The following is a 9975-nucleotide window of genomic DNA, read 5'->3' as shown; positions in this document are numbered from 1 at the left end:
TTTCTTGTGGCCACTATTCATGTTTGCACTGTAAAGAGATCTTGGGATGATACTTTTTGGTCAAGGACAGAAGGACAGGCAAGTGTATGTATATAGACTTCTGTGGGTTTTTTTTCCTTGCATATAACAGTTTCTTTCAATTTTTTACTAGATATTGATCACTGTGATAGCAGCTGAACATTTCTGTGGAGTGGCTGAAAAGTATAAAATACCTAAAAACTAAAACTTTTTATGTTTCACATATCCTATATGTATTACTGTAATATCCGGGAAAAGTTTCTTGAACTCTGTTCTCTGTGAGGCCACAGTTTCATAATTCCATAGAAGATTTGATTTTTGCTTGACCTTTTTGAAAAGTTGCTTATTTTTAATGAAACTTAGTGAAATCACTTGAAGAACTGAAAACATCAAATCAAGTAAGTCTATCTTACCAAGTATCTAGAGTTAATGTAAAGAAAAAATTGTTGTCTTTCTAAAATCAAAGTTTGTCACAATTACCTCTGATTACTATAGAATAAACTGTTGGGTTTTGCTAATCATTTGACTTTGCTAGTGAATTTGAAGGGTTTTTTGTTTCCTTCAGGTTTGATTATATCGCTTTGGGCTATAGCTATTTCAGTTTTTATCAGCTGACTATTTGCCTAACTTCAGAGAGCATTAATTATACCAAATTACAATATTATTATTATTACCGCAAGTGTAATATAACTGGAAGTAGCTAAATTGTACTGGTGAAAGATTTAAGAAAAGAACAAAGGAAAAATCAGGATTTGTTATAACTCTTAAAAAAATGAAATGAAAATAAGCATAGCTTTTGAAAGCAAAAGTTCAAGCTTTTAAAAAAGCTGCCTGCGTATGAAATTAAAATTATAGAAAAAAATCCAAACAACAATTTCTTTGTGTCTTTCAGGCAATAGTGAAGAACATGCTTGGAGTGCAGTATGTACAAATACAAAGGTCACCACTCTGAGCGAGAGATTTCTCTTCAGCTGTAGATTGACAGACCTGGTGGAGCAATCTAAGACAGAACAATATTTGCAAGACTGAAAAACAAGAATTTATTTGAATTTTAAAGTTCTAGTGTATCAAGAAGGAGAAAAGTTCAGTTCTTAGTGCAAGACAAATCTGTAACGCAAACAAGTCAGGAAGTTTCTCTCCAAGGCAAGTAGCAAAAAAACCCATTCCATTGCATTTTTACAATGATGAAAAGATGTATTGTTAGTATCACATCTGTTAGAATAGGTTTAGTGAATATGACAGAGTGATTATTTCTACTTGTCACACCACTTATCTTGCCATCTGTGAATATAAATTATAAATAGACTGTAACACTGAGGCTTTATTTCTAAGTCTTCTTACATCCCTCACTGCAGCAGTCATCAACTTCCTTTCCTCAAAACTGAACTACTTTTGCTTCTTGAAAGGCTTTAAAGTGACCTCTGTCAAGATATAATACAAAATCATTTAGGTAAATGATTTTCTGTTGTGTTTTTATTTATGACAGATCATGCATCTAAACATGAATTTAGAAAAAAAAACCAGTAAAAATAGATATAAAGGGAGCAAAAATATTTTCTGTGTTAGTGAGAGTCCACCAAAATTCATTTTTAGATTTATGTCATTACAAATTATTTTACCTTACAACTATGGCTGATGGTTATTTTTTAATAAACAATAAACAATTTCATTTGTGGCAGGAATTTTTTTTTCTTTAAGAGTACCTAAACATTAAAAAACCAAAAAAAAGTGTAGGTCTTGAAATTCACTATTTCATATTTTTTCATTAGTTTAAATCCTTTTGGAGTTCTTTCATGAAACTCCTGGAGAGGAATTCATATGATCTGAATTTGTCATCTCCACTAAGGGTGACTACGTATCAACTTGTCTTTCTTTGCTTTTATTTCTTACTGTTAAAGAGAAACAGCATTCTTAGGGTTAACTACATCTTGACACGCTGCTAAAAAGAACATAGAGGATCAATTCAATTGTCTAACCTTATGCTGTTTAATCCATATTACAGTCTCTAGAGCATCTGCCCAAGAGTGGCAGACAGGAATCAGAAATACACTCTTGAAGAAGCAGAAGAGAAACTAGAAGAACTAGCCAAGTGTCTTAAATGGTGCTAGAAACCTAGATTTCAGCAGCAAATGAAGCTCAGGAACATAAGTTCTCATGTAGGTATCTACAAATGTTTACACTTAGTCAGAGGAGTCATATCCCTTTACTGAGGCAGCTGTGCTTCATAAAGATGCTTCTCACCATGGAATGGAGTGGGTTTGTTGTTCTTTTTTAATTTTTCTCTTGGTTAACCAATTTCCTTCAGTCTCATTTCTAGTCTATAGACCCCTTAAAGTTACACCATATGGTAGATGGTTGAAAAGGGTGAGGAGTGAGTTTTAGAACTGCTTTTATAGGCAAACTATTCTTGACTATTCTTTGACAGGATGTCTGACATATTCACACCAACATATATAGCTCACTCCCTCAGAAAAATGGAAAAGGGTGTCCTCAGAGGACAATCTTCAACCAGGCTTAAATAATACTTGGCAGAGCTCTCCATTAGTCTGATTCAAGAAACAATGGTTATTTCTGTGTCATGCCCATACAAGATAAAATAGCTCATATGCTTCTGAGTGCATATGTGTGCTACTGTATGGCTGAATTCATTGAATGTACATGTAATAAAATAGGACTTCTGTGGGGACAATTGATTCAAATTGCAGATTATTTTTGAGCTTTAAGAGTGCCTAACATCAATACTATTGTTACTATTTCTCCCACAGTTATTGATCTGGGCTTGTCATGGTAATTCTTTTATATAAAATAAATGTGCAGTAGTCTTCATTGTTTCCTAACGTTGATTTATTAGTTAAGTTCTTTATTATTTTAAAAAAAATCTCTTCAAATATAGAAAAAAATCTTGTGCTTTTTTGTTTTTTGCTGTTCCTGTATGCCTTGCTTAGTTGAGAAATAATGTGAATACTATGTGTATTACCTTGAGACCCAAAAAGAATATGATGAGTAGAAGGAAAAATAAGACTTATTTTAGGTAGTTATTACTTAGATGTTTTTATTAAAGACAGGTGTGAATACAGAAGACAACAAAACCTGTCAGAAAGTGAAATTATTTTCAAGTCTGGAAGTCTGCTTATTCTTCCTGATACTCTAAATGTGCTGCTTGCAATTTATTTCAAAGGGTGAATGCTTCACAACAAAAACATGACAGAAGGTTAGAAATGGAAAGTGCTAAGAGCTTGTATATCTACTTAGTAATAGCAGAATTAGAAATCTAGTTGGGAATCTGCACATTTGGACTGCTAAGACTACAGAAAACTACCCTTGAAGATCTTCCACTCACATCTTCTGAGGATGACTAAGCACTGCAGAGGTGGCTGTATAACAGCAGTAGGAGTGGAAGGATTTTGAATGCTAAAGCAAATACTGTTTGAAATGTCAGATAGGAAACTCTAAGATGTTTCTCTTTTGCCTAGAGGTAGGCATTTCTATGGAAAAGTGTGCACTTATTATTCATGAAGCACACTATTGAGTGTGATGGTTTTGAAGCAAATCTAAAACATAGCACTGTACCAGCTGCTATGAAGAAAATTAACTCTGTACCAACCAAAACCAGCTATGAAATCATACTTTTGTAAGAAGCTCTCTGTAGACCCTTACAAGTGCATGATTATAGTGGGTGCAAGTTTCTCATGACTTATTTTTTTTACTAATGGTAGCTAGAACATGAATAATTAATTGCCTTAGAATAGTATTCTTGTTGAGAGAGAGATGAGCAACAGTCATGCATCCTCATATTCTCACCTCATCGTAGGATTAAAAAAACGCAAGAATTTCATAGGAATTTTTATTATGATCAACACTAACACACTGAGGCTAAAGAGGAAAAGCCATGGTTACCTTTTCCTCCATTAGTGTAAGAACTAATTAGGTCTTGTCTCTTGGGTTAGAATTTTGGGGTTACAAAATATACAGAACCCAAACATCTCTTTTTTCACTCTTTCAAAGTTCTTTTCTTTCATCTAAAGCTTGTTAATTTTTGTTATTTGGTATTAGCTCGAGCATGGCATTTGGTTTGATCTGATTCATGTCACAGATATGTGACCAAAACCTTTCAGTAAGAGAAATTTAGAGTGGACTTTCTATTGCCAAGAAACAGTAAAAATGTGGAATAACTTTTTCTTTCCTAAGTGATTTAAAAAATATATTAAAAGCAAATATGATTAATTATGATTAAAAGATAGGATGAGGTAGTTCACTTAAATGAGAATTGAACACCTCTTAATTCTTTGTGTCTTTTAAATATTGCTACCTTGAATGTCAGACTGCAGGAGGTTTTGAAAATAAATCTTAGAAGGTCTGTCCAGGAAAAAAGTTTTGTGCCATAATATATCAGAACAAATTTTTCAGCTCAGTCAGTGGATCTTGCTGATACAAACCCTCAGAGAGCCAAACTCAGTTAATAAATACTTCAGTATATTCAGCTACCTTTTATTTTTTACCTGGAGCATTAAAATCTTTCACTGAATTGCAGCTATAAAAGCCTTCATTTCATAAATCTAAAGGAAAAAGAATATAGATGTTCAGTGTGCATATGGAGTACAAAACCTTTATCTATTCCATCTATTATAGAAGTCACTATTAATTGGTTAAGGTTCACCAGGAAGTCTTGGATCAATTCTTAAATATCCACAAGACTGCATTTTAAGTATATGTAGCATCAGACTATATGATTTGTGCCCTTTCAGTATTTTCTTCTTAAAAAATATTTTGAACTGAAATACACAAAAGCTAAATTAAAACAAACAAACAAACAAAACAAGAAAAAAGACAAAGAAAGTACAGACAGCTTCCATATATGTTTTCAGTCACCTGCCACTATCCCTGCCCTTTTCCCTCTTTGCCACACGTGATAAAGAACTCAGCAAGATGTCTATAGCACCTTAGCCTAGAGACATTTCTGAGCAACCTTTCTTATGAAGTGGGTAAGAGATCTTTTGCATCTGTTTGGAAATAAACCACCAAGAGAAGCCCCAGCTGTCCTAAAAGTCACATCCAAAACCAAAATTTTGAGAATTTTTTTCCCAGTTTATTAGAGATTGTGAATGTGATAATGCAGATGATACAAGCAGAGTGTATCCAAGATGGATTTGATGTGTCTGACTTCAGTCAAAGCTGCATAGACAGGGTAACCAAGGCTCTGCATTGGGCTGTGCAGGGAGAACTGTGCCTTTGGGAAGAGAATACCACCCTGCAGCCATTAGGGATTCTCCCAGTCAGTGATGTGTGGGGTCTTCTCCCACAATATCTTTGTCTCAGTGTCACTCCATGCTTCTTTATTCCTCCTCCTGTCTTGTCCCATTACACTTGTGCTTCCGATGTCATAGCTCCTTTCACTTTTTTTACCACTGAGACTGTATCTTCCATAGTATTTGTACATTGCCTACTAATATGTATTACTGACGTGTCTGTTTTTAAGATCTGCCTCAGACCAGTATTTGACCTTTCCATTTGGATCATCAATTTTATCCAATGAATCTGTTTAATTGTAACAAAACCCATATATAGTTCCTTTAGATTAAAGAAATTTGGTTTGAATACATGTTAGAAGAGTTTTCTTACCTGCTTTCTCCATCTCTCAGAAAATTAATTAGCAATGTCTATAGTTCTGGATTAGCTTTTTCTTTTTTTTGTTTCCTGCCTGCTTAATTAAGTCACTGTAGGGAGGGAATTTTTGTACTGTTTGCTATCATTGTACCACAGAGATAATACAGACAAAAAGAACAATCATCAGAACAATGTGACTGATAATGTAGTCTTGTATTCATCTTCTCCTCTGGAAATGAAAATATGTATTCTTTCTTATTTTGTAATGTATGTTGTTTCACTGATCTGGTTTACAATACGACTCCAGCAGTTACACCATCAGCAAATGTCAGTGCATTTGTAGAAACACATAACTGAGAAAGCAAGTATAATCAGAATGAGATTCACCCTCAATTAGATATCTCTGCTTGGATGGATGACAATCCCTCTACACGCTCTTTGCTACATTGACTAGAAATTAGATTCACTTGCAAGAACAAAAAATTTTTAGTGAAACTGGAGATGATTGACCTAACCTCTAGTGAGTCTGGTAGCTTGTGGCAAAGCAAGAAGAGGTTCCATGTGATATTTCCAAGCCCTGTGTTGGTGTTTTGCATGACACAGCATTTTTCAAATGATTATGCACATTTAAGTTTTGGCAATTAAGCGTCCAAGTTTATGTAGAAAAATTACATTGCAAACAAATAAATTTAGATTTTTAGTATCATTGAAGATGTTGAAAGGGCTAAACATAGTGTAAAACCCATTCTTGCTGTACCTTGGATCCAGGTTCTGATTTTTTTTTATTTTTGTAGTGTACTTACCAAAAGAGGAATGACTTATTCAGAAAACTGATAGATCACCTAACCTTGTAATTGTGGAGAGTTTTTCTCAGAAGCCTGATTGACAGTCAACTGTCTATCACCTCAGAATCTGTTACCTAAAACTGGAAGACGACAGCCATGCATTTTGGTGTTGAGTAAGTAATTTTTCACATTTGATAGAAATATTAGAAAGAACAGTCAAAACCTATTCAAAATGTTCAGAGAAGTAAACTTACAATAGTCAGATGTAAACAGATTTTAATGCACTAAGTAGTAGCCATTTGTATATTTCTGTGTTTCTAAGACCACGTTTACTTTGATTTCTTTTTTATTGTTTTATCCAGATCCAACACTTCACATTTTATTATGTTATCTATTGTCTTGATTTTTTTTTCTTACTTCGTGTGTTTTAACTTTGTGTAATTCACCAAAGTAGTAACAACAGTAGTAACAAAATTAAGTAAACAAAAAAATTCCTAATGGACACCAAATGATGTACTAATAGGAGGACACAAAAAAAAAGAGTACTTTTACTTTTAGACCTAATGCCTTAAGACTTTTGTTGAAGTGTTTGAACTGTTTTCAAAAGGTTTATGCTTTGTGTTGTGCATCCTTTAACAAAGGATGTGATGTCTACTAAAAACCTATCAGAGTTATTCTCAGAAATGTCAGACATCTATCAAAAATCCTTGGGTTTGCAACCTCATTATAATTAGAAAAGGTTTGGAATCTGAACTGAAATATATTTTTATTTTCATGCAAGTGACATTACTATCAGTGTCATGAAAAAGTGCCATAAATATTGCTGTTCTTCAGCTGCTGTCCTGAAGCAGACATACACAGGATAGAAAAGGGGTGTTTTAATAATGTTGACAGTTCAGACAGCTTCTTTATGCTGTAGGGTTTTTTATTCCTTTCAAAAATGACAATTTGAAAGTAAAATTATTGCTTCTTGGTTTTTTTCATATTTTTTCCCCAGCAAGACTTTATTTTTCCTCATCATGTTGTAATCAAGGTACCTCTCATAGTGATGAAAGTTATGATTGCAAATGACCTATATGCTTCAAACATTGTCAAGATTTTTCAGTTAGCATGCCTTTGCTGAAGTGAAAGAAAGTAAAGTTTCTGGAGCAGTGAACTGCCTTGGTCACAGAATGTTAAAGGGGTTGGAAAGGACCTTAAAGACCAGCTAGTCCCAAGCCTCCATTCCAAGGGCAGGGACACCTCCCACTGGACCAGGTTGCTCAAGGGCTTATCCAGCCTGGCTTTGAACACCAACTGGCTTGGGGCATCCACATCCTTTCTGCGCAACCTGTTCCACTGTCTCACCACCCTCAGTGTAAAGAATTTCTTCCTAATGTCTGACCTAAATTTGCCCTCTTTCCATTTGTCCCTATTACTCTTTGTTTTATCACTTCAGCTCCTGATGAAGAGTCCTCTGCCTTCCCTTAGGCCCCCTTCAGACACTGGAAGGTTGCCATGAGGTCTCCATGCAACCTTCTTCAGGCTGGACAGTCCCAGCTGTCTCAGCCTGTCTTCATAGGAGGGGTACTCCAGTCCTCTTATCAACTTTGTCTCTCCTCTGAGCTTGATCCAATGTCCTTGCTGTGGTGGGAACACCAGAACTGTACACAGTACTTCAGGTAGGGTCTCACAAGGGTTGAGTAGATGGGGATGATCTTGCATCAGGTGCAAGAACAAAGCACACAATTACAACCACATCTCTCAGACTCAGTCATTTGGTGATCTTCATTGTTTGTGGAAATATTTTGTTTTGCATTAAATTCTTCATCAAAATGCGCTTAAAATTGCTCTACACATACTCTCTTTCATCCAAAAAGCATATTGGATTTATAGCAGAACCCAGGGACTGTTGCCAACATTAGATACTTGTTACACACACCATTCTGCTTGAAAATTTCTTCCAGCCTCAAAAGCTTGTAACCAAAAGAGCAGTGCAATCTAATGTCAGGAAAAAGGAAGTATCACTCTCACCATTTACAGGTGGTAAGATGTAGTCAATTCATTAAATTTTCAGTGGAAGCCGTGTTGTTCATTTACACATTTGTATAAATACCTGACTCAGTGAAAGGTTATCCCCTAATCACTTTACAGTTTACTGACTGTAAAATAATCCTTTAGATAATGTGTTTTTTCAGACACATTTACATCATGTGCTACACGACATTGAGTGCTCTTACTAAAATACTGAGAAAGTACTGAGCTTTTCCATGCAGTTCAAAACATTATTTGGCATAAAAATATTGTGTATTGAAATAATGATTATGGCAACTCTGAAATTACATGTAAGATATTCAATTCTCATAGATATGACTGAAGCATATTTTACTTTTGTTTTATCTCAAATTTTTAAAGAAATAAACATATATGGATTGTTTCAGCACTTTCTTTGGGGTGAAAAGTTTTTAGTTAAAAATTCCTTCATAACACTCGGTGAAAAAATAATCTTTTTTTAGTTCAGCTGTAGTTTTTGTTATTTCATGTTGTCTTGGTTTGGAAAGACAGGAGTCTGCTAAGGAAGGCAGGAGCCTCCCCTGAAACTGAGAATGTAAACCCTCCCCACCCCTCCGAATTGCTATAATTTTAAATTAAGGGGCTCTCAGGCAAAGATATGGGAGCAGGCAATAACAGTTCTTTAATAGGGAAGAAATAAAAAGAATAAAATAAACAATACAGTCCACTGGAACAACACTGACAGAGTCAGAACTCAACCTGACACCCTGTTGGTCAGGGTGTTGGTGGCAGTCCGATTGAAAATGTGGCTGCAGTCCTCTGAAGTATCAGGTGTGGTTCTGTTGGAGCAAGGGGGTTCTGTAGAGAAGGATGTAGTCTTCCTCTGAAGATCCAGGAGGAAAAGGTAGCTGCTGTTCCTCTGGGGAATCTCGTGGAGAAAAAACTGAACTGCAATTTCAGAATCTTGGAGTAGATGGGGTAGCAGTGCTTGGCTCCTCCCTCTGGGCGGAGCATCTCACAATGGGATGTTATAGTTCTTATCAGTCATGCACCGATATTCAATAGTCTGTTATCAGCGGAGGTCCCCTCCCGAGGAAGGTGTGAATGTGGTCATTCAAAGAGAGAGATAAGGCAAACTGCTCACTTGACAAGGTAATCAGCCATACAGATGGTAATGGAAAACATCTTGCATGCAATCTTCAACACATGTCATGAAGCTGGGCTTTAGTAATATTTTTTCATCCTTACCATTCCATAATACTGTATGAGGTGAGGGGATCTGGTAAGGAAATAATAATGACTTTGTTACACATGTAGGCAATACCATAGGTGAGAAATATTTTCCCAGAGAATTAAAGCCATGTATTTCTTCTTTGGCTTTTTCCTTATTTTTTTGAATACTTTATCTTTTAACAACTTCTCTATTGCTCATGTGTTTAATTTCTCTTCCTGGGTGTTTGATTTGTCTTAAAAAAAAAACAAACCAAAAACCAATTAAATTTATAAGTTATACCTGTGTTTTTGGTAATGTTAAAAAATCTGTTTTGTACAAGTAATCACTTTTTTCCATTTTGTT

Source organism: Geospiza fortis, unplaced genomic scaffold (genome assembly GCF_000277835.1).
Source record: "Geospiza fortis unplaced genomic scaffold, GeoFor_1.0 scaffold45, whole genome shotgun sequence".
NCBI lineage: Eukaryota > Metazoa > Chordata > Aves > Passeriformes > Thraupidae > Geospiza > Geospiza fortis.
Note: the sequence above shows the minus strand (reverse complement) of the source record.